At 41.4% G+C, this 24,412-nt stretch overlaps 1 pseudogene; it reads left to right on the top strand.

Annotated features, from left to right (window-relative positions):
- The window catches only part of LOC128909850 (glutamate carboxypeptidase 2-like), a 29,602-nt pseudogene that overhangs the window by 2,030 nt on the left and 3,160 nt on the right, over positions 1–24,412 (top strand).

Genomic DNA, 24,412 nt, shown 5'->3' on the forward strand with positions numbered 1-24,412 from the left:
TTGAAGATCCAATTTCCTTCATTAACACCAGCTGGTGTGACACATGCTTCTGCGGCATGTTGATGGCACGGTCAAATGACAAGATGAGGACATTGTGATGACAACTTCATTCACCTGGGAGTTTCGTCATCTCATTTTACCACTAGGTTTTCTCAATGGTTGGGACAATTATTATTTTATTTTTTTTTTCAGACAATGGGTTGTTCGTTATTTGTGATATCTTTCACTGTTTGTTATTCACATGGAATGACTTTTTCTCTTAAGTCACAAGTTTTGAGTTTTCCTGTTCCTCGTTGGTAAGCCGCTGTGAACTCACTCCCTCTTACTTGCCAGCAAGACACACTCAGAGTGAACTTTTAGATAAATTGGTATTTGTACGAAAATTAATGATAATAGTAGGACCCAAGGAGAATATCCGGTTAATTAAAAGTAGGGATCAGACTAATTATGCTCATTTCTAAATTAAACACACAAAGATAATTATACCCAATTCTTTTACCACTTCACAAGGAAGGTCAGTCTCATTGTGCTTAGGAGTGATCGGCGTAAGGTCACCCAGAAGACAAGGAGCAAAGCAAGGGCAAGACCCCACAGCTGCGAGGAAGATCCAAACACTGCGGTAGCTCAGGTCAGACTGAAACCTGTTAATTTACGTATAAGACAGGCAAAAGCATGGATACAGAGGAGTCTAGGTCCTTTAGCCTGAATACATCTGATCATCTTTAATGGGTTTATTTCCAGCTAGCCTAAGAGGCGTTCTGATTATGAGCTGCAATGCCTGATCCTGACTTGTTGCTTCTTTTTCTCTAGCAATTTTACACGGCTTCCTCACCTAGCAGGAAAAAAGGAGAATCTACATCTGGCGCAGCAAGTCCAAGCTCAGTGGAAGGAGTTTGGCTTGGATTCTGTTCAGTTGGTTCATTATCATAGAATCATAGAATCATAGAATCTTCATGGCTGGAAAGGACCTTTGAGATCATCGAGTCCAACCAGACACACACCAAAAAAAACCCCAAAACCCTACAAAAAAAACCCCAAACCCACAAACAAACAACCTACAATCTCTGGCACTAGAGCATGCCCTGAAGTGCCACATCTAGACGTTGCTTAAACACCTCCAGGGATGGTGACTCAACCACCTCCCTGGGCAGGCCGTTCCAGTGCCTGACCACTCTTTCAGTGAAGTAATTCTTCCTACTATCTAATCTAAACCTCCCCTGCCGCAGCTTCAGACCATTTCCTCTGGTCCTGTCATTGTTCACCTGGGAGAAGAGGCCAACACCCACCTCTCTCCAACCTCCTTTCAGGGACTTGTGGAGGGCAATGAGGTCTCCCCTCAGCCTCCTCTTCTCCAAGCTAAAAATGCCCAGCTCCCTCAGCCTCTCCTCATATGACTTGGTCTCCAGACCCCTCACCAGCCTGGTAGCTCTCCTCTGGACATGCTCCAGCACTTCAAGGTCCCTCTTGTACAGAGGGGCCCAGAACTGAACACAGTACTCCAGGTGAGGCCTCACCAGTGCCGAGTACAGAGGCACGATCCCTTCCCTACTCCTGCTGGCCACGCTATTCCTCATACAAGCCAGAATGCTGTTGGCCTTCTTGGCCACCTGGGCACACTGCTGGCTCATGTTAAGCTGGCCGGCCACCAGCACCCCCAGGTCCTTTTCTGCGGGGCAGCTTTCCAGCCACTCTTCCCCAAGCCCCTGGCGTTGCTTGGGGTTGTTGTGACCGAAATGCAGGACCCGGCCCTTGGCCTTATTAAACCTCATCCAATTGGCCTTGGCCCATCCCTCCAGCCTGCCCAGGGCCCTCTGTAGAGCCTTCCTTCCCTCAAGCAGATCAACGCTCCCACCTAGCTTGGTGTCGTCTGCGAACTTACTGAGGGTGCACTCAATCCCCTCATCCAGACCATTGATAAAGATTTTAAACAAAACTGGCCCCAAAACTGAGCCCTGGGGGACACCACTGGTGACCGGCCGCCAAGAGGATTTCACCCCATTAATCACAACTCTCTGGGCATTATGGTGTCTTGCTCTCTTACCCCGATGACACCAAGCCCAACTACATCTCAATAACTGATGGGCATGGAAATGAGGTACAGAAAACACCAGTTTCTGCAACTAGGCAATAAGTCACCTTCATACACCTGGGAAGGAAAGCTCTCCTCTGCTCCGTTTGGGGTGTTGGGCCTGATCCAAAGCTGCGGAAATGAGGGGTTCTGGTTTGCTTTTGTATTTTGAATCTTTGTTTCTGAATGTATGCGCTAGGAATACTAATAGTTACCCTGATTCTTATAGCATGCTGACATATATGGATTAAAGTAGAATTATGTAAGGGAATTACTTTATGTAATTAAATTGTTTTCAAATTGTTCTGTTATTTAGAAAGAGGAAAGCAGCCGTGGTCAGCACCGTTATTTGCATTGATTCATTATACAGCATTGGTAATTGTGCTAAATTCATTTTCTTGAAGATTAGAGTTTAGGCCTCGAGATGGACTATCGCAAGTAACAGCAGTTCGTTATGGAGCCGCTCTGGTGCTCGCAGAGGCTCCAGGGAGGAGCCGAACACAAGCGGGTTTTGCCATTGTGATCTAACCTGCTCTTTTCTGCAGTACTCAGACCCCCTTAAGGGACCTTGTATTCATTTGAGCAGGGTTCCGTGTGAAGAGCGGAGATGGGATTTGCAAGGTCACACATTGAACCTGCACACCAAAAAGGATGCTCGGTGCTTGCGGAAGTTTTTCCCACTCCTCATTTGGAGTTCTAAAACTAGAGGCTTTTAAACTGCAAATGTGGGTGAAATGTGCCTGAACAGACAGCACTTCTTTTCCCTATTGCCTGGTTTACTTTTTTTTTCTTTTCTTCTTTCCCGCTAGATTTTCAACACGTCCTTATCTGAACCTCCTCCTCCAGGATATGAGGCTGTTAGAAATGTGGTGCCACCCTACAGCGCGTTTTCAGCCCAAGGAATGCCTGAGGTAACACAGTAGAAGAGTAAAAGAAACAGAAGTGGGAACAGAAAGAGAAATAGAAGTAGGAACAGGAGCAGAAATAGAGATAGAGATAGAAATAGAAAAGATGGCATACGATAGCGTAGTGTAGCGTAGCATAGCACAGAGTGGTACAGAATAACGTGAAATTCCTGGGTCTTAGGCCTCAGTTCAAAACCTGACATGTCACCAGTAGGAAAAATGCCGTAGCTCTGATGTTCTTGGAAGTTTTGCAACGGAGCAATGTTCAAATTGAGCACCCATACGTGTTTGATTTTTTTCTCTTAGTTTGAGACAGAACTGGATTTTATTTTTACCTTTTTTTTAAAAAAAAATGCGATAAAATAAAATAATTTGATGTTGTAAGCTGCTATAAGCTTCTCCTGATATTTCTGTGACTATGCACCGTTGTGTCCCATCTTGACGAACAAATAAGACTGTTACATGTGTGTAGCCAAATGAACAATCTGATTTTCAAAATGCTGCTTGCCCAAGGCTCGCACTGACGGGTACAACTGCAGAGTGCACAGTGGGCTTGGAAAGGGCGTTTGCTAGCATTTCTAGCTGGCGGTAAAAGTGTTGCTGTGGTCTGAGTTCAACACTAATCCTTTCCGTCTTGTACCAGCTGACAGGCTTGCTTTTATAAAGCTGGCTTGTGTAACAGGAGCTTTCTGTCCTGTGATCATTAGTGGTTTCAATTAATATTTTGTAAGATTAGATTATTTTTTTTCTGTCGTTCTCGGCGTCTATACGTTCTATACATAGAATAATGTAGGTTGGCAGGGCCCTCTGGAGGTCATCTGGTCCGATCTCTGCTGTAAAGCTGGATCTGACTTTGAAACCTGCTAACAAGGCTTTTACTCACACAGCCCGGTATGAGAGCCATGTGCTTCCTGAAGTTTGCTAAGCTGTGCAAGTCCAGAAGACAAAAGGTATTCTGTATTCTTTCGCCGCAGATACTCAAAGGAAGCTGGAGAACCAGGCAGATAGCCTGTACCCTAGGATATGACAGCTTTGAGTATTTCAAGAATTGCAGTAATGTAAGGTAAAATTCAGGGATTCTAATTCTGTGTCATAACATAATAGCCCCAAAGAAAGCAGAATAACTTCACCACTTTATTTCTGGAGACCTACAGTAAGTGATGGGATATACTAGTGGCCTACCAGTATCTTAAGGGGGCCTACAAGAGAGCTGGGGAGGGACTTTTTAGGATGTCGGGGAATGGTAGGACTAGAGGGAATGGATTAAAACTAGAGATGGGTCGATTCAGACTGGACGTTAGGAAGAGGTTCTTCACCATGAGGGTGGTGAGACACTGGAACAGGTTGCCCAGAGAGGTGGTGGAAGCCCCATCCCTGGAGGTTTTTAAGGCCAGGCTGGACGGGGCTCTGAGCAACCTGATCTAGTGGGAGGTGTCCCTGCCCATGGTGGGGGGGTTGGAACTAGATGATCTTTAAGGTCCCTTCCAACCCTAACGATTCTATGATTCTATGATTCTATATGGGAAATAATAAAAGGGAAGTGATGGAAATAATAAAAACAAATTTTAAAAGCTGCATCTTTCTTCTTTAGAAAATTATTTTATTTTCATTAGATGTAAGAACATTGTTTCTGGAAAAAAAAAAAACAAACAAAGAAAAGACAGATTGTCTTTTCAAAATATGATGCTTATGTTCACCTTATTACATAAAACTTTGAGAAAAGCTCCAGGTTCGTAGCTAGCAGTAACATTCTCCAGTGAGCAGCTGTCTGCACTTGTGCTGCAAAGAGGGAGCACGTACATAGCTCAGCTGTGGGAATACTCAGGGGGTTCAGGGCTCTTCTGAATTCTCCCAGGCCTGTTTATGTATTCTGTGTTAAAAGCCATTCTATTAAAAACCAGAACTAAGCTATGGAGAGAGATATTTGGCACTTGCTACGTTCAGGTTCTCTTTCTGCTCATGAATTTTGCGAACAATTCCTGCATAAAGCTCCAAGTTCAATGAAGGGAGAAGGATGTAAAGTACCTGCAGCACAGGCTAACTGTAGTCTCGCGAGTAGGCAACTTCCTGGGAAGTGGTAGAAACGGATCAAAGTTCTTGAGAGGCCAAGAACGCAGCTCTCTCGTTTTCTGGGTGAGGGCTCTAATCAGGAAGATGTGGAAATACAGTTCAGCTCTGCTAGCACGGTTACTTTTTCTCCTGCAGCTGCTTTTTAAAAATAAGTGGCAGTGACTGTGTTTTGAAGGTTAAATACTGTCAGAGTGGGATAGGAGCTACTTACCTGCTAGAGCGAGACCCTGCAGAGATTTAGAAGTAGTTTCCCGCTCATTTCAGGTTCTCAGTAGATGGAAGATGGAATATACCCTCGTCTGTCATACAGGTTGTCAGAAAATGTATATTCTGTGTGGTGTATTCTAACTAAATCACAATAAACAGTCGGATGAAAAAAGTTAAGCTTTGAGCAGAAACTTCTTTTAACAGAAATACGTAGCAGAAAGCCGACAAAGTCGCGAATTCACATTCTATTAGACAGTAGTAGAAGTTTGGAACATTAACATCATAAATTATGGTAAAATTCTGCTCTCCACTTCCTTTTTAAATGACTGCAAAAGGACTCCCATCTAGTTAATGATGCTCACAAGTAAGAGGTGTGCTCGACATCTCTAAATACGCTAAAAGAGCCCAGACGACATTTTATGAGTCCACTCTACGTTCTCAAAGCCTGTATTTTGTAATAGTTCTCTAAACACAAGGGATTTCATCACGTCACTAGTAAATTATGATGCAAAACTGTCACGACGCTCTGATAAGAAATTTATTGCATCAATATAGTTTTTAGTCCTGTTAATGAAACTTAAGGATGAAGAATTTTCAGAGATGCTTAAAAAAAATTTAATTAAGGAAGCCTGATTTATTATGCAACGTATCGAATATTGCCAGAATCCTCAAATTAGTGCCTTTTAATGTAGTTTCAGAAATCTGGAGATTGAATAAATATGAATTATTCTGCAACACCAAAATGCTATGAATACGGATTATATGCTTTATATCAGATATAGTTATGAGAGCTTCTTCTAAGAATCAGAACTGGTTTATGTGATGGCATCTACTTAATCAAAAAGTAAAGTGTGAGCAAGTTTTCACCATAAAATGCTACTCTCATATTAACTTACTTTGCACTTCATTGTAGAACAAGGGCCCCGAATGTGAGAACGTAGCAGGTTGCTATTAATTGTTGTAATTACAGCTCTGCAATTACATAAGCCAAACTAATGAAACCAGTACTTCGTATTTGTCAGAAAAAATACAATAGCCTACAAATGTAGGTATTCTGTACAAAACTAAAGAAATTATGTTAAAATGGAGAACCATGTTTCCCTTCTGCTCAATCTAAACAAACTCGTAGAACGGTCTTGACTTCAGTAGAGTTATACTTGATTTTACGGAGAAGGAAAACTACTCCATAAATTCAGAAAAACCTCCCCAAGAATAATCCGTGTGTTTATGAATTATTCTCTGAACACAGAGGACCAGAATCTGTTATGAGACATATGTATGATAACATATGAATGCTGTTATATGAGACCACCTGAATATCTAGTCAGCAGTTTTTATCAGTGTAAGGGATTTAAGTTTATACTTTTTTGAAATTAAATTGAGGATCTGTCTGGAGGTCTCTGGTGATATGGAGAAATGCACTAAGGAAGAGCGTCCTCTCACCTAATTTTAGTTGTCTGAAAGTTGTCTGGTATCACAGGCATTTTCCTGTCTTTGAGGCTTATTGTAGGCGTTTACTCTGAAACAGCCTTTCAGGTGTAATCAATGAGAGGTATATCCAGAGGGCAGTTTGTTCCTTCCTAAAATAGGTGTTTAAAACAGGATTGGGGTGAGTTCTCCTGGAAAGGGTGAGTTCTCAGAGAACTTCCCAGCTCTTCATTGGCTGTGGAGCGCACTACAGGACCTTCTCAGACAATGCACGCAACTTTTAGCTAACTGACATTAAGGAAGATGAATCACCCATCAAGTACTGAGTAACAGGGTTGAAACACAATCATGAAGAATACTTTATCAATGTGCAAGGTGTACTGATTTTGACAGTCCTGCAGCTTCTGCTGTACTGAATAATAATCCAGTCCTGAGAATTTCATAGGATATTGGCATCATTAAATTTACTGCATAAAATATTTACTGTGGCCTCTGGGTACGAAATACCTCCATCTGTCCAAGACTGACTACAGCTTAAACAGACTACGAAGAGAAGTAATTGCTGTACTCTGAGTGCTTACTCGAAGTTTCCGTTTCAGCAGTCCTATCCTAACTCTCCATTGAGGACAAAGTCTGGCAGCTTTGGATGGTAGGAGTCTAAATTCATTAGAAGTCCCTTGCCTACCTAATTAATTGTCTCACGATCAAAGAAGAATTCATAGCAGAGCCAGATCCAGAGCTCATTGTTCCCAGCTTGTTCTCTTACTAGATCACATCCTCCTTTTGACGTGCTCATTGACATTCTTGTTTCAAATTCTACCTCTTTCTATCAGGGTGAGTTAGTGTATGTGAATTAGGGCCGCACCGAGGACTTCTTTAAGCTAGAGCGTGAAATGGGAATTAACTGTACAGGAAAGATTGTCATTGCCAGATATGGGAACATCTTCAGAGGAAATAAGGTAATGCCTCTCTGTAAAAATGTTACTTGTGCTGTCCTTCAGTTGATTTCAAGAGACTGAAACACTTACTAAAGTGTTCTGGAGAATTCAGCCTAACAGTTTTGCATAGAGCTGCGCTCAAAGATGATTCTTTCTTAGAAGACATAAAGTATATATTTAATATGCATATAGTACATCTGTAGGATAAAAGTTAACAAGTTGGAAAATGTTCGGTAGTTTTGTATTCAGTTGCATACTATAAAGAGCTCCAAAATATTACTGACGTTCTTGAGTAATACACTGTAACTCTGAAGTAGACGGTTCTTCCCTATTGGTTCGTCGGTGCCTTGAGATGCCGATATTGTGTTTCTTTATAATGGTTTCTGTACACCAGGCAGAGACTGTAACTATATGGAGGTTATTTTAAATTCTGTATTTGTTTATTCAATGTCCCTATCATACAAATATTTTTAAACTACAAATTTCTGCATGTTTCCATGGCCTGATAGGAAAGTACATAACCATGTGCATGCTGATGCTCAAGTTATTTCCTGAATAGGGATGGGAGAAGACAGTCTCTTTTGAGTGTGTTTGGCTCTTTTACAAAAATTAGTTTCACCCTAATTTTGGCAGGACTATAATTTGCATTTTTCGGTTACCTAAGGGTCTCAAACACCGAATCTCTCGCTGGAACGCCAACTCTTATTGTATGCTCTTGAGTAACCTTCTGTGAGCTTTTAAGTGGGTAACTCACAGGTTTACCTACATACAGACACCAGTGAAAAGTGACATGTAACTCATATTCTAGGTCAGGTAATATTTTCACTGAATTGTTTACCACTCTTAAAGATACTATCTGAATGGAAAAGGCTTAAAACTTGAAGAAAGTATTGCTGTCTATGAATTTTCTATTAAAATTAAATACAAACACCTCAGAGTTATTAGTATCTAGAGGGGCAGTTGTCCTGTGATTTAGAAATTGCATGCCCTCGTTGACACAAAGGGGTGATACGTTCGTTCATTTCTAATGACTGTCTATATACTGAAGAATTCGGTAGCTTGTATAAAATCTGGAGGACTGTACTGTGATTTGCCAACTTCCTAATGGTGTGCAAGAATAGGATGGAGGATTAAGGCACGTACTGCATTTCCTGAAAAAAAAGCTATAGTGTTTCTGAATTAAAATATCCAAATTTAAAACTGTTGAGGACTAGTTGTCACTCAGCCACTATACATCGTCTTATCTAGTGGCAAAACAGATTGGGATGTCAGAATGACATATATTTTCTTTCTCTCACTCTCTACCAATCAGGATTATACAATAATAAAGTCATGTGAGAACACTTTTTAAAATCAAAATAGCGTGCAGGTCCGTGCTTCTGCTGTGATAAACCTAAGCCTCGTGGAGAGGCCCCTTTGGAGTTAGGCTTGTTCACAGCCAAAGACAGTTTCAAGCTCTCCAATAATAATGTTTGTGTGTAGTGTGGAGCCTGAGATATCTTAGGAGATCGTTTAGGTAAATAAGGTAAATGCGTGACTAACTGAAAGATAAGATTGCATCAGTGTGGTACAGCTTTTTCCATCCATGATGGGTGCATTTCAGTAGTCAGTTGGTTGTGGTGGTCTGGATGACAGAATACAAACTCAGGTTACGTAGTAATAGTGTGACGGATGTTTTCCATGTTAATGCGGTTATCTCCTTACTAAAATGCAGAGCAACAGAAAACCTTTTACTTTCTTATGGAACCTGATATCCACATATATATTTTCAGGATGTTTTGTGATATGAGACAGTAATGGGCCCTTTACTTAGCCCAAGCACTGTGAAAGGCCCTGAGGAATAATCACTGTAATTTATACTACTTTCTTTTGCCCCTTGAACTCTTGTCTCAAGCTATAAAGGACCGGATTGGGACCGGAGATGTGCTCTGCAGGGGAAGAATGCTGAGCTGGCAGGTGCCAAGGGAGTTATTCTATACTCTGACCCTGCTGACTACTGCGCCCCAGGAGCAGATCCCTATCCAAACGGCTGGAACCTTCCAGGTGGAGGAGCCCAGCGTGGGAACGTGTTAAACCTGAACGGGGCAGGGGATCCTCTGACACCAGGTTATCCTGCGAAAGGTGAGTGACGCTGAAGAAGTCGTGCTCTGAGGGTCTGGTTTCAGGAAGGGAGGGGAAAGCAATGGGGATGTTCTTTCCCTTGGAAAAAATCACATTTTTTCTTGGTCTTTCTGTTGCTCCAAATAGGCAGATTGGGCTTCACATCAGTAGACCACTTCTGCAAACGGTGCATCAGAGAAAGCGAGGGTATGTTAAGGGAGTCACACGGTGCAGTGCTGGTCTGCTTAACTTCACAGACATCCTCAAGTTAGCCCAGAGATCATGACACAAGTATTGGGCACCTGAAGCCCTAGTCTTTTCTTCCTGTTTCTCACCCGTAAGTCAGCAAGGAGCCACCCTACACAGCCCACGGGTTGCTTTGCTTTTGTAGTTCCCCTTTCTGCAGGATTTGGGCCGCTTTCCCTCCACAAGAGCCCCCACTGGCCACGCTGAGATCTTTCATACTGGGACTCCTCAGCTGGCTGCAGCTGAGGCTCCTGAGAAGATGACTATTTCCCACTGGTTCATCACCTTCACCTAATGCTTCCTCAGCTTCTTCTGCTCTGCCTAAACGGTTTCATTTGGCAGCTAACCCGGATCATTTTGACTGAAATGTATTAAAAACCATTTATGCCAGCACCTGAGCTGGCCTATCTGAGGGAGGCAGTCACCACAATTAGGGTAGTCCCTAAGTGATGGGGAAAGTTGCCTTTAGCCAGCCAGCTTGAGCTGGAAGAGGATACATGTTCACAACGGTAGCATGGCAGGAGCAGACCACGAGGAAGATTTCTGGTTCCTCATGCCTGAGTCAATGATCTCAGAGATGAATCCTTGCCTGCTTTCCTCAACAAGGGTCCCTGTGAATGTTGTATGAAGGAGGAGACTTTTTTTCCACACCTGCTGGCTTGCAAGCATCAAATTCTGTCCACATCGTGAAAATTAAGGTTGTAATTTCTAAAAAAACCCCCGTGATTTGTATATGAGCTCTGTCAGAACAAAACCTAGGTTTCATTTTGTTCACAAAAACAGCAAAGCAGAATATTTGGTAGCCCAGCATATAAGATTTTATCTGCATCTTTTATCAACTGGCAAAATTTTTTAGTTCCCAGCTGAATGTTCCAAACATCAGACTACAGGTTCCTTCTTTGCTCTTCTTAGCCTGGAGAAGAGCAGACTGAGAGGGGATCTCATAAACGCTTATAATATCTAAAGGGTGGGTGTCAAGAGGATGGGGTCAGATTCTTCTCAGTGGTGCCCGGTGACAGGACAAGGGGCAACGGGCACAAACTGGAACATGGGAAATTCCGTCTGAACATAAGGAAAAAATTCCTTACTTTGAGGGTGGCAGAGCCCTGGCACAGGCTGCCCAGAGAGGTGGTGGAGTCTCCGTCTCTGGAGACATTCCAAACCCGCCTGGACGCGTTCCTGTGCCACCTGCTCTGGGTGACCCTGCTCTGGCAGGGGCTTTGGACTAGATGGTCTCCAGAGATCCTTTCGAGCCCCTACTATTCTGTCATTCTTCTTTCTCTGTGGCTTAACCTGAAGTTCCTTCCCACAGAGAGAAATATTTCTACCTAAAAGCATTTAAATGCAAAAGATTAGCAAACAATTTTAAAATTTCCAGCCAGCTCTAAATGCATGATTGAAGACACTATTGAAGAACATTTTTAGTGTTTCCCTGAAAACATGTTGATAAAGCATAAAGAAGGAAATCGCTGAAGAAATGTCAGCCTGACTTTGAGGAAAGTGAAATGATTATCCCTGACTCCAGTGTTAGGACTGTGCTATGAATTGTACAGATTCCTTCAGAGAGTCGTAAATATGAAAATAACTGTCTTTTGCTTTCAGATTACACCTACCGATTAGACAAAGACGGTGCTGTAGGTCTCCCAAAAATTCCAGTCCATCCCATCGGCTGTCGTGCTGCTGAGTCAGTACTGCGGTAAGTGTAGTGGAGACATGAAGAATTTTAAGCAGACTGGTTTTGGAAAGTTATGAGAGTGTTTGAAAAGACGGGGAGACGACTTGCACTGTGCTTCTGTGGCAGCTGGTGAAATATTTGTTTCGCATTAGGTCCTCTGCAGAAGGCAAACACGTTATCTATTACTACCTAGCAGATACCGTTTGTAATGATGCCATATCAGGATCACTTGCAATATATCATCATCAGTCAAGGATACTGACGTTATAAAGTGCCTCTCAGTTTGAATAAAGGCGGAAGTTTTTGAGGATGGCGTGGTACCCGTCTTGTGAAAATTAAGTCATTCGTTTGTCCGGGGAAATGCTTGCCATGTATGTTTGATAGGACAGTACCTACACTGTCCTCTGGTAGATGAAGGCATATGCTTTCTCTCGTCAGGTGTATTAATTTGCAGAAATATGAAATGATGCTAGCAAACTAATATACGGACACTGAGGAAACTCTGGAGTATTATAGGGGATTTACTAGACATCGACGTGGAAGCGTGCTTACAAAACATGCAAGTGACGTGACGACAGGCTACCGGCTTGCCAGAGAGCAGCGTTAGGATTCATAATTATCTTAACAAACCAAATAAGCGCTCTGAAAAAACTAAGATGTGATTGAGTTGGGAAGTGTATCATTCCCCTAAAAACGGAGCAGCAATCACTTGTATCACCCGTAGAGGTACAGAGCAGGACGTGCCAGGGCTGGCAGCAGCACCACGGGTGAGTGTTTGGGGCAATACGTGAACTTCACGTTGGGTGTGTGTTCGTGTAGGAATTTTACATCTAAATCACATGAGCAATCATCCTGCTGTTTGATGCCTGTGTCTGAATATTGACTAAAAAAAAATAAATTCTATATCTTGCCTCTCTATGCAGGTTTCCTCTGAAGTATTAAAGCTAGATATTTTTATATGAGGCAGAATTTTACTATATTTTGTGTCTTTGCATACCTGGTGTTCATTGACACTGTTCTAGTGTTTTTCCTGTTTCCTCCCAAGCTTTTATGGACTGAGATATCTCCAAACTGTCTTTTCTTTAAAACTTTGTGGTCATCACTGTTATGAGGATAACTGCTCGTAATGATAAAGGTATAGGTTAAAAACCTCTCTTTTTTCCACTGCCGGCACGTAGTGGTAGAGTAAATTAATATATATTAACACGGTGTAGCTAGATATTTCTCTTCAGTAAGTTGTAAATAACTCTAGAACTTGGCGTTAATAATCATGAATGAGATCTAAATCCTTTAAAAATACTGGGTCCTTATTTTCACTTTTCTCTTGAGAAATCATAATTTCTAGTTATTCCTGCTATCGTCTTTTTATATGAAAAAAATATACCGAGGACAGGCTGAAGTGTTCTGTGGAGTAAATCTTGACTAAAGTATGCACTTACAGTAAAGGACATACTTTCCTTTACAATAAATACATTTTGCTGAATTAGAACCAGAACATCCAGCGTATTTTTTAATCACAGAATCACAGAATGATAGGGGTTGGAAGGGTCCTCTGAAAATCATCTAGTCCAACCCCCCTGCCAGAGCAGGGTCATCTAGAGCAGGTTGAATATTTTTTTAATATTTCTCATGAGTTCATGTCAGAAATATAAATCCTTTAGAAGAGGTGAATAAGTACGGATGATTGTGATCCACTGAATTACTGAATTTCCAGTTGTGTTAGCTGAGAAAAAAAATCTCACCTTTGACAGTGGAAGAAGAAAAGGTGACTTGGACTGATCATGTTTCTCCAATTTTAGACATCTTTGAAACAAATCAACTCTGTCTATGCTACCAGATCAAACAGTATCCAGGGACAGGCACTGGAAGACAGCTGCCTATGCTGTTAAACCGTTTGAATGGTTCAAGATACTCTCTGCTCATTCGAAAGCAAATCCAGTTCAATGTAGCAGAAGATTCCAGGGACCATTTACAAGAGGTAGGTTGTATGCAAAACCTGTGGAGGCTTACAGGATAGCTGTAGGCCACTCCAAGCTGATCTCAATGCCCAGGACTATTCCTCTACGTTAATTTACTAGTATTAAAGTAGCTAAAAAGACAGATTATTCTCATGTGGAAAGTTGTAGTATAAATTGTCTAAGACAAAGACCATCACTGGTGTGCGTGGGACCTAACAAAGCGTGATTCCTGGTTAGAATCATAGAATTGCTGAGGTTGGAAGGGACCTTTAAGATCATCGAGTCCAACCTTTAACCTACCCTGACAAAAGCCACTTCTAAACATGTCCCTAAGTGCCCCATCTACCCTTTTTTTAAACACCTCCAGGGATGGTGAATCCACCACCTCCCTGGGCAGCCTATTCCAATGTTTAATAACCCTTTCAGTGAAAAAATGTTCCCTAATATCCCATCTAAACCTCCCCTGACATAACTTGAACCTGTTTCCTCTCGTCCTATCACTTGTCACCAGGGAGAAGAGGTCAGCCCCCATCTCTCTACAACCTCCTTTCAGGGAGTTGCAGAGAGCGAGAAGGTCTCCCCTCAGCCTCCTCTTCTCCAGGCTAAACAACCCCAGCTCCCTCAGTCGTTCTTCATAAGGTTTGTCCTCCAGACCCCTCACCAGCTTTGTAGCCCTTCTCTGGACACGCTCCAACACCTCAATGTCCCTCTTGTAGCGAGGGGCCCAAAACTGAACGCAGGTTCCTCATTTGTGTTTGGTGCTATTCTAAGATGTCTGTAACTAATAATGATAATTTGTTCTTTCATAATAGTAATATGGGAGGCCACGCACCGCCGCATAGTAGCTGGAAAGGAAATTTGAATGTATCTTATAATGTGGGTCCTGGCTTCACAACAGATTATTCCACCAGGTCAGTTTTGTTTCATAAAGAAATCAAGCTTGGGATCAGACAAAAACAGGCAGAGCAATAGAATTTGACCAAAGGTAGAGTAGTTGGGGTTAGTTGCATCAGTCCTTTGATTATGACCATTTCCTGGGTTGAAATGCCCTCACTGCAAAGCTTCAGTAGCTGTACATCTTGATTGAATGGATATGACTGAATTGCTTTAGTTTCCAGCTAGTCTTTAACCAGTGACATTTGAAAAGCATCTAACCTTTGACAAACTATTTGATGAGACTGATTATTTTTTTGAGAACTGAATTTGTTGTCTTTTTAAAATTCGCGTAGGTCCAGCTTCTGGTCTTACCTATTGCCTTACATAAAACAGTATTAACCTACAAGTCAAGTTTTCCAGAAAAAAAGCTTTAACTACAATGTCATTTTTATTGCTTCAGATTGTTTTTTTTTTTTGTTTTTAAACTGATTTAGTAATTACAGTTTAGGACTAAAGTCCAGGTGTTTCAATATTGGCTGAGTTATTGTCCTGACTTCATATGAACCCTTTGACCTCCCTATGGCTTAGTCATACCACATGAAAAATTCTTTCTGAAAAATATACAGACAACCCTGAGGGGGAGTTTTTGCACCTCCAGCCGTCTCGTAGATAAACAAACAAATTCTCTTGATGCAACTCAGGTGGTCTGATTTTCTGCTGCCTGAGCTGCCACGTCAATATTGACTGTGCTGGGGTCAGTTCTAATTTGCACCAACCTCTAGATGATTAGAACTATTTATCTTTCTGACATTAGACGGTTCTCATTTTTCTTTCACTTCTCCAAATTTAAAATCTATCTGCTAGCAAAAAATCTTTGAATTCGGAGTTCCGAGCCTGTTACCCGTATAAATCCTATTGACATCGATAACAGTACATAGCTTTCAAGGGCTAAATGCTGTTCTCAATTGCACAAGTATAAATCCAGAAAAAACCACACTGAAATCTTTTCAGATTTACTTTGGTTTAATGGAGGGTAAATCTGGCCAAAATGCTTTCCGTACAATTTATGTTGTACACTTCTGAAAGGTGTCAAAATGTTTTCTTATCTAATCTGGTGGGTTTTCTCTTTGGATTTTCTTCCCAATGCACTAGAAAGGTGAAAATGCACATTCATAGCAATAACGAAGTAAGGGGGATTTACAATGTGATTGGTACCATCAGAGGCACAGTGGAACCAGGTAAAGTCATTTGTCTTCAGTGTAACGTGAGTGTCCAGTGACCTCTACACGCACTTCATCGTTACAAGGGAGAAATGGCGAATGCAGTTTTCTCTGAAATATTGCACTACGTGGCCACTGGTTTTGAAATATTTATTGCACCAGCTTTCATATGGTTCAGAGCATGTCAGCAGTTTCACTGTAAATGCTGGTGTTCAATGGGGAGTCATAACCAAGACAGAAATACGTGTCTTCAGGCAAGTGACTTTGCAATTGAAAGAATATTCTTAAGTGGATATTCTTCCCTGCTAACATGGGAATGGATTTTGCATTCCATCTGAAGACATCGTATCCACCACTATTGACTTTTTGTCTGTCTTACAGTCTCTTGTAACCAGGGTGATTTTACAGTCTAAAAAACCCAGACATACAGACATCCTTAGGATGATGGTAACGTCATTTAACTTGTAAGTGCAGCACTTCCCTGTTGCCCGAAACACAACTTTAACCATATTATGGTAGCACAGAGATCTAGTCTGACTTTCACCTTATTCATCACATCTCTATCATGATTTGGACAACTTTTTTTATGATTGGCGATATATATATTCAGAGAAATACTGCATTCAGCACGCCTTAATGTTGTGAGTTGGCATGCTGTACAAATACAATTAGTGGATCAACTTCACCATGAAGCACGCCATTATAAAACATGGAAAGATGCTTCTATCTTTAGAGGACAGCTGCAGTATTTCTAATAACAGAAGTAACATGGAATTTAAGAGGTTTTAAGTTTTGTGAGATCAAGTTATTGTGTTTCACAAATTCTTTAGCACTGGCTGAAAATGCAGGAGAATGTCTTTGGAGGTTTAAGATGTCTTTTGCCTATCATGTATATTATAAACTGTTAAGCTTTGTTGCCTGATACCTACATGGAAAATTAGAAATTACTTCCAATTAACATCTCTATGGCAGGAAAAAGGTTTTTCTAAGTAAACCTCTATAATTAATTTCCCTAGACAGATATGTCATCCTGGGAGGCCACCGCGACTCATGGGTATTTGGTGGCATTGATCCTCAGAGTGGGGCAGCTGTGGCTCACGAGATCGTGAGGAGCGTTGGAAAACTGAAAAGGAAAGGTAATGTAATGAAAGAATAAAGCACAACAAAAGCACTGCTCTCAGCTGTGCCCATTGATTTCTCTGGGATTTAAGCATATGCTTAAAATTAAACACCTGTATCTCTGATCGCTTGAATAAGCACGCTGCTCTGCAGTTGTTAATGAGCTCCAGTTACAATCTTCGTATCTTGTGAGGTACTTCTACTCCAGAGAAAGTACACCTAAAGGAAAACAAAACACAAAATTGGGGATACTGAAATAAACGTGACGTTTAAGTACAATTGATTACTGTGTATTTGAGGCTGGTCAGACTGGATGTTTCAATGTCCCTATAAAAGCGATACGGTGGTGGACTGATCAAGGCTTCATCAAGGCAACACCGAGAACCTTCTCAGCACTTGACCGCGCTTTGGAGACAGACCCAAGAACATATAAAGGATGTCTGTGGACTGCAGAGAATAAGCTGTGCAAACATAGTAGGAGGTAACGGTTAAAAATACCTCACGCCTAGTTACATTAGAATAAGAACAAATGCCAACTGTCCCAAGTTTCTGCTACTGTCAGTGCAGATGCTGTTTCCCTATCTCACATCCCATGGAAAGAAGCTCTGACATAGCTCACGTACTATGCTAAAGGAGCTTTCTTTGCCTAACCATTACACTTAAAACCTATTGACATTTAGTTTTCTTTCCATTCCCTCCCACTTATTGGGTATTAGGGGAAACTGCCCTTGGAAAGGGAGCAGAAGACGAAAAGGTTCCAGCAGCCTCCAAGAAAACTTGGGGCGGTTACGGAGGCAGGGCAATAGAATCTGTTTCATTTGGCCAGAGTTTAAATCGAATGCAGATTTCACTTCAAGTGAAAGATCTTTGTTTTGAAGGTGATCTGTCAAAGTTACAGGGAATTCCTTAAGTTTTGAAATCCAGCATTTGGGAGACAGGTCAAAGAAATTCGGTAAGAGATATGAAAAGATGCCAAACACCTTTCTGTCAAAGTAGACACTGGTATACAACGTCCGCTAAATTGAACAGAGCAAAAACAGTAGAAAAGCTTTCTTTCAACAATTATTTTTCCTTGTTCAGAGTTTTAAATTTTAGAAAATTTTCTTGCCATTAAAGCCGAGAGAGGAAAAAGAATACATTATTTGGCCCAATATTGAAGTAGAAGTGAGATTGCCACAAAATTAGCAAAGCGTTATTAGGTTAGATTAGTGAAGACGTTGGTATTAAAGTTCCTTAAACACACCTCTTTCCCCACAGATGGGGATAAAAGATGAGCTGCCCAAAAGTGACATTTGTTTTCATGTTAGTTACCACGTTACAAGCAGTCTTTATTTCTGTAACACGGTTTCCGTGGTCTTTTGTTGCAGGATGGAGGCCAAGGAGAGCAGTGACATTTGCAAGGTGGGATGCAGAGGAATTTGGCCTGTTAGGATCGACAGAGCGGGCTGAGGTAAACCAGGAGCGTTCAAGGAGAAACTTCCACAGTGGCAGATCTTTGAGAAGTCTGTACCAGCAAGCAGCACTTCTTCCCTCCCTCCCTCTCTCTCTCTTCCTTACACACACGCACGCACTCACACACTCTCACGAGTTTCCTTTTGAACTACCAAGAATATATGGCTCCTTGCAGTACGCGGTGTCTTTCCCTGAGACAGCTGTTACTTCTGTGGATGGGAAAATAGTTCTTAGGAAAAAAAAACAAAAACAAAACGTTCAACAGCATTTTCTTCCTCTTTTTCTTCTCATAGGAAAATGCCAAAGTACTGCAAGCACGAGGAGTGGCTTATATCAATGCAGATTCCTCCATCAAAGCTTTGACTGGTTTTTTACTGGAGTAGTGATGGTATATATAGGTGACTGGGAGGCATTTTGGCTTGGAGAGCCACAAAAGCTTCAACGTGATAGTGTTGTTGCATTAGTGTGGGAGTAGATGTGGGGGGAAACCGTGACCCAGAACCATGAAGTATCCTTCAGATATTCCTGGTGCTTCAGGGGGGAGGTCCATTACAGTAGCTACACTATTTGGGAAGTCATGGGGAGGGACAAGAACTGTTGTATCCCTGTCAGCATTTCTGTAGAACTCTTTAGAGTCAGGTTCTCCTCTTATAACCTGCGTAATAAACATAGGGACGTAAGAAAAGCTCTTAAGGTTGCTTCGAAAGCTGGGCTGTAATTCATCTTCACCAATACAAATGCACTCACAAGATCCCGGGAGAACTCTTCTACGGGGAGAATCAGCTTGTTCCTTGTAGAGAGTGTAGTTCTCTAGTCACTTTCTTATTAACAAATAATGGCATGAGTCGAACTTTCTTCTTCAGATGAATAGTTTTTCCTTTTTTTCAGGAAACTACACGCTACGAGTGGATTGCGCACCGCTGATGTACGGACTGGTGTATAGTCTTACTAAAGAGGTAATATCGCTTCAAATTTCTAGCCAGCATGTTCAGTGGTCACTTACCGGATGGGGCTCTGTGTATAAAACACAGTGTCAGATGTTTCTTTCTTTCCTAACTGCAGCACCCCTTGGTAAGTCGTTAGCAAAGTAACTGGAGCTTTTTCCCAGGGGCGGCAAAGGGATTGCAAGTTTACACCTTTAAATTATTAGTTATTCAGGATTAGGGGATTTTTTCCATTCCTCCTATCAAAGTATTCTTTCTAAGAACAACAGAAGAAAAAAATGCCGTGAGCCAGGTGACAGAAACAAGCAGAAACCTGGCTGCCCAGTCCAACTACTGCGGTGCCCGTGGCAGTGGGAGACTCCAGCTCCTTTTAGGCAGGGGAAGAAATAAAGCTTGCTGCGGTGCTGTTTTCAGCGTGATGTGACAGGTTCGATCAATGCGCTTTACTGGCTCCGAACACGATGCTGTCACACATGTTTGTGTGGCACACAAAATTAAAAGGGAGGGACTTTTCTCAGGAAATAGCCTCACAGTCCTACGTGTAAGCTGTTCCTTGCTTCGAGGGTGAGTCTTAGAGGCTGGCACTAAAAGGCTTTTTATTTCTGGTTGGTTTTTTTTTTTCTGTTCATCTGTATTAAAGCATGAAGATTTAATTAGTTTTCTGTGTTGGTGTTTTATATACCTATACATAATGTACATTCAGCTACTGTATATATTCTATGAGTCTACTATATGTGTCTTCATCTGCTGTGTATATTCAGTCATCTGTTTTTTCCAAAGTCGTTAATTTGTTGTCTCTTGGGAGCTGCCATTGCACTGGTACAAAAGTAAAGGAAAGGTAGCAATTCAGTGTAATAATTTGCTGGCAATCGAAAGGCAACAAATAAAATTTAACTCTGTTAAAACTAGGTGCCCAGATAAAGATATTTCTGCCCTCAACCGCCGAAGAGCAGATCACCTGCAGTTCCCGTGGTAACCCGTGCTAAGTGCAGGTATTCAGAACAGTCAGAAAATCAGGTCGGCAAAGTCTCAGTTTGGGCACCAAATGTTGGCCTAAATACCAGTATACATGGTTTCGTCACCCATCCCGGAGCTGGGAAGCAGCAACAAAGGCTGAAGAATGCGTGTAATCGCAGCCTGTTGGTGGCTGGTGTCCGACGAGAGCGCTGATCGGGAAGCAGGTCCTGTGTGATCCCACCCAAAGTTAGTCTGTGGCAAAAAACGTCAACGCTGTTCTATGAACAGTTAGCTTCATGACCAAAACCCCCAAATATATTAGTTTGATTTTTTTATTTCTATTGCGGATTCTTAGATAGTAGATCTAGATATTAATAATACAATAGATATTAACAATCTTTAATAGATTAAAGATAATAAAACCTCAGCCGACCAATAAAAAGGAAAGATGAAAAAATACCCACATTGTTCAACCTGCTCCATAGTCTGGAAAATAGGTAGGGTGATAGGAATGAACTTTAGGATGGTTAGGATTTGTATACCTCTGGAGCAGCTATGATGACACTAACGCCAAGCACTGTACACTTTACCCTTCTAAGGTTGCTGCTGCATCCATGAAAATAATTTTTGTGAACTAAAATGGTAGAAACAGTTTTGAATCAAACCGAGACAAAATTGTTTGAAATTTCCTGCCAAAGTGAAACAAAAAGTTTTGGTTTTGTGAGGTTTTTTTTAATGTTGAGTATTTAAATTAAATGGCTGAAAATCTCACCAAGAAATATCAGAATGTAAGTATTGACTTGAAATGTTTTGATTTCCCCGTGTTTTCTTCCATTGAAAATTACCTATTTTTAGCCAATAAACTCTTCCTCTGGAAAATGCTATGCATTTGAAATGTTACGATGGAAATGCAGGAAGGTTAAGGGACTTAAGACTGTCACTTATTAATTGCCCTAAGTCACAGGCTTTACCTGATTATTGGTAACATTTAAAATTGTACCCTTTGTCTTTTTTTTACAATAAACTTTTTCTAGATACCGAGTCCTGATGAGGGGTTTGAGGGAAAATCTCGTTATGAGAGCTGGTATAAAAAAAATCCATCAAGAGAATACAAAGACATCCCCAGGTCAGTGACAAAAGAAAATAAACTATATACCAAAAGTTACTGTAACTTGTAGAGTGTGGGTTTTAAAGAAATATCACTTGAAAAACTGAGCTCCTAAAAGAAATGGTGTGATCCTCAGCTGGTAAAAATTTCCGAGTTTTATTGACTGCAGCTGATACACTGTTGTACTACAGTTTTGGGAGCTTGCCTTTGTAGCATGAACGGGAAGCTTTATATATGAAAAGAAAAGGGTTTATGTAGTTTATAGAGATGTGGACAAATAAGGGTTGTACGCACAACCCAGTGGCAGGCACACAAGGTGCTAAACACAGCAGCTTTCCCTTGCGCTGACTTCCACTCTCCTGGAAGGCCTCTGAGTTTGGGCGGCTGGGGAGCACATCAGACAGGTTTTACAACACTGTCCTTCAAAATAACCAGAGTTTTTCTATAGAGGCTCAAAGACTGATTCTATTCCATGGAGCCATGCCAGCACAGTTGGGTTTTCTCTGAGTTGAGAGCTTCGGATAGTGGAAGTTCTGTAAGAGGAGGGTTGTTGGGTCTTCTCAATGATTAAAGACAGTGAGTTAAATTCTCTTTTTAAGAGTTTGATTTCTCTGCCCCTGAGAATGATGACTCTGCTCCTCCGAGAATGCAATTGATGAGGTGCGTGTAATGTAGGGGTCACAGGCAATTCGTGGTATATTGATAAAACGAGCGTACTAGGGAAAGACTAGTGACTGCGACTGCAGAATAAATAATTACCACAGTACTAGGAAGCAAACTAAAATGATACTTTAAGTATTGTCACTCAAGGAATTTTCCTCTTTCTTGTTAAAAGAATAAATAAACTGGGTTCTGGCAACGACTTTGGTCTTTTTTCAACATCCTGGCATTGCTTCAGGCAGAGCACGCTACAGTAAAAATTGGGTAAGTCTGTGTCTTTGCAATTTTATCTCCCCCCTGTAACTGCCTGAATAATATCACCTGTAATTGAGCCATTTAGACTGCCAGCTTTTTGGAGTAGTTCAGTTTAGTATGTCAGAGTGGAGTCCCAGTTCATTAGTAGAACTCCATGCTATTACAACACAAATATTGAATAAATAGGAATGGTCAACTTGGTGTCAGTCAGACAAAAGGAACTTTGCTCGGGGTAAATGGATGTGCTCAAAATTACCTGTGGTTGATGAAGGCTTATGAGTGGCTTATGATGACTTTTGAATGATTTGTAATAATTTATGAAGCTTTGAATTCAGAATGGTTCGTGTTTTATGGAAAATATGGGTTGACGCTGGAGCATACTGTGAGGTGAGGCTAATTAATTGAGAAATGTTCAAGGAGCAATCTATTCAATGTGGCCTTTTCCTCTGAAGAGGTATATTCAAAGGCATAAACAGAAATGACCGTTGAGATACAAGCAAAGAGAGGAAGGGCAATCTCACTTCTATTTAGCCAGTTAAAAGTTATGTGTCTGTTCTTAGCTACCTTCTTTAGGCTCTGCACATGGTCAGTGGAGAGAGGCATCTCTAAATGACTGTTCATCTCATCACAGGTTGATGTCTAAAGAGAGCCACCACTGCGCAGTTCTTCTCATTTGACTGTCCGTAGTGGCTGCATAGGATTAGTGTGACCTGAAACTTAACTCTACAGTGCCTTGAATCCCACAGCAAAGGTTTTCAAGCAAAGCTGAGGTTACAGTTGAGTAATGGTTTTGTTTGGGTTTGTTTGTTTCAGAACGTAGAAAAATATAGCAGCTGTCCGGTTTACCACAGTGTCTATGGAACTTATGAAATTGTGGAGAGGTTTTATGATCCCACTTTCAAGAATCACCTGACAGTAGCTCAGGCACGGGGAGGGCTGGCGTCTGAATTGGCCAACGCCGTTGTGCTTTCTTTTGACTGTAGAGATTATGCATCAGCTGCGAGCAGCTATGCTCACATCATCTATAATTGGTCAAGGAATCACGAAGAGGAACTGGCAACACACAATGTATCCTTTGGTACATACAGGCTTTCATTGCACTCTTCCTCTGTTAATGCTGCCAATGTTCTATCTCAATGTATGTCTTAGTCATGACCTGGTATTTACCTTGTGCTGTATGAACAGAAAATAAAACAAGAGTCACGCCCTCTAATAATTTGAAATTTGAATATTTTGTCCCTAGCGTGCCTGTCTAGATACTATGCCACTGCCAACGCTTAGAGTCGGATGTTCTTGATCTGTGCATGGTTCACCAGTGTTGGCAACAAAACATCTTTGTCTTGGTCCCTGAAAAAAAAAAAGAGTCACACTGCTTTGCAGCTCACAGCGTTGGATAATTCTCTGTCCAACACTGATCATAGGATAATACAGGTTAGAAGGAACCTCAGGAAGTCTCTAGGTGAACCTGCCCAAGGCGGGGTCAGCTCTGAGGTCAGACCAGGTTGCTCAGAGCTTTATGCCATCTGGTCTTGAAAACCTCCAGGGACAGAGACTACAGAACCTCTCTGGACCACAGTCCTTGACTGTTCTCAGGATTAAAACTATTCTTGTGATCTCCAGTCAAAAGTTCTCTTGTTTCGGTTTATGGGCAGGTGATGGCAAGTGCAATCATCATGAGAAGTTTGCCTCGGGGCTTGGTCGCGCAGGAACTGTTCATCCCTATGTAACAATAGGGATCTTGTGCTGGCACGTGAAATATTATTTCATGTTAGAGGGATTCACAATATGCCTCCTGCCTGAGAAGCCTTTATTTTATTGGCAATGTTATATACTATTCGGTTTAGGATTTGGCTGCTTATGACCAATATCGGGTACGTGTGTGGGCATGCACACACACATACACACGTACACTCAGGCTTTCTCAAAAATGCATGTGTGGAGGGACATGCTAATAAAACATAAGTTTGGGGATTTATAAAATCCCAGACCTACCCAAACAGTCTGATTCTGGCAATACATGCTCTAGTTTTTGGTATTTATGTACATTCTTTAGGTAACAAACAATAAGCAATATTCATGAAAGTACTGATTTCTATCGTCTCCAAGGCACGTTTTCACAGAATTACGTACTTTTTAATGTAAGAATATGGGGTCATCTGATCTTTATTCAGTGAGAATTGGCAGATCACGATCACAGGGAAAGATAAAGATTTAATTTGAAGAATT

This window comes from Rissa tridactyla, chromosome 1, assembly GCF_028500815.1.
Source record: "Rissa tridactyla isolate bRisTri1 chromosome 1, bRisTri1.patW.cur.20221130, whole genome shotgun sequence".
In the NCBI taxonomy this organism is placed as follows: Eukaryota; Metazoa; Chordata; class Aves; order Charadriiformes; family Laridae; genus Rissa; species Rissa tridactyla.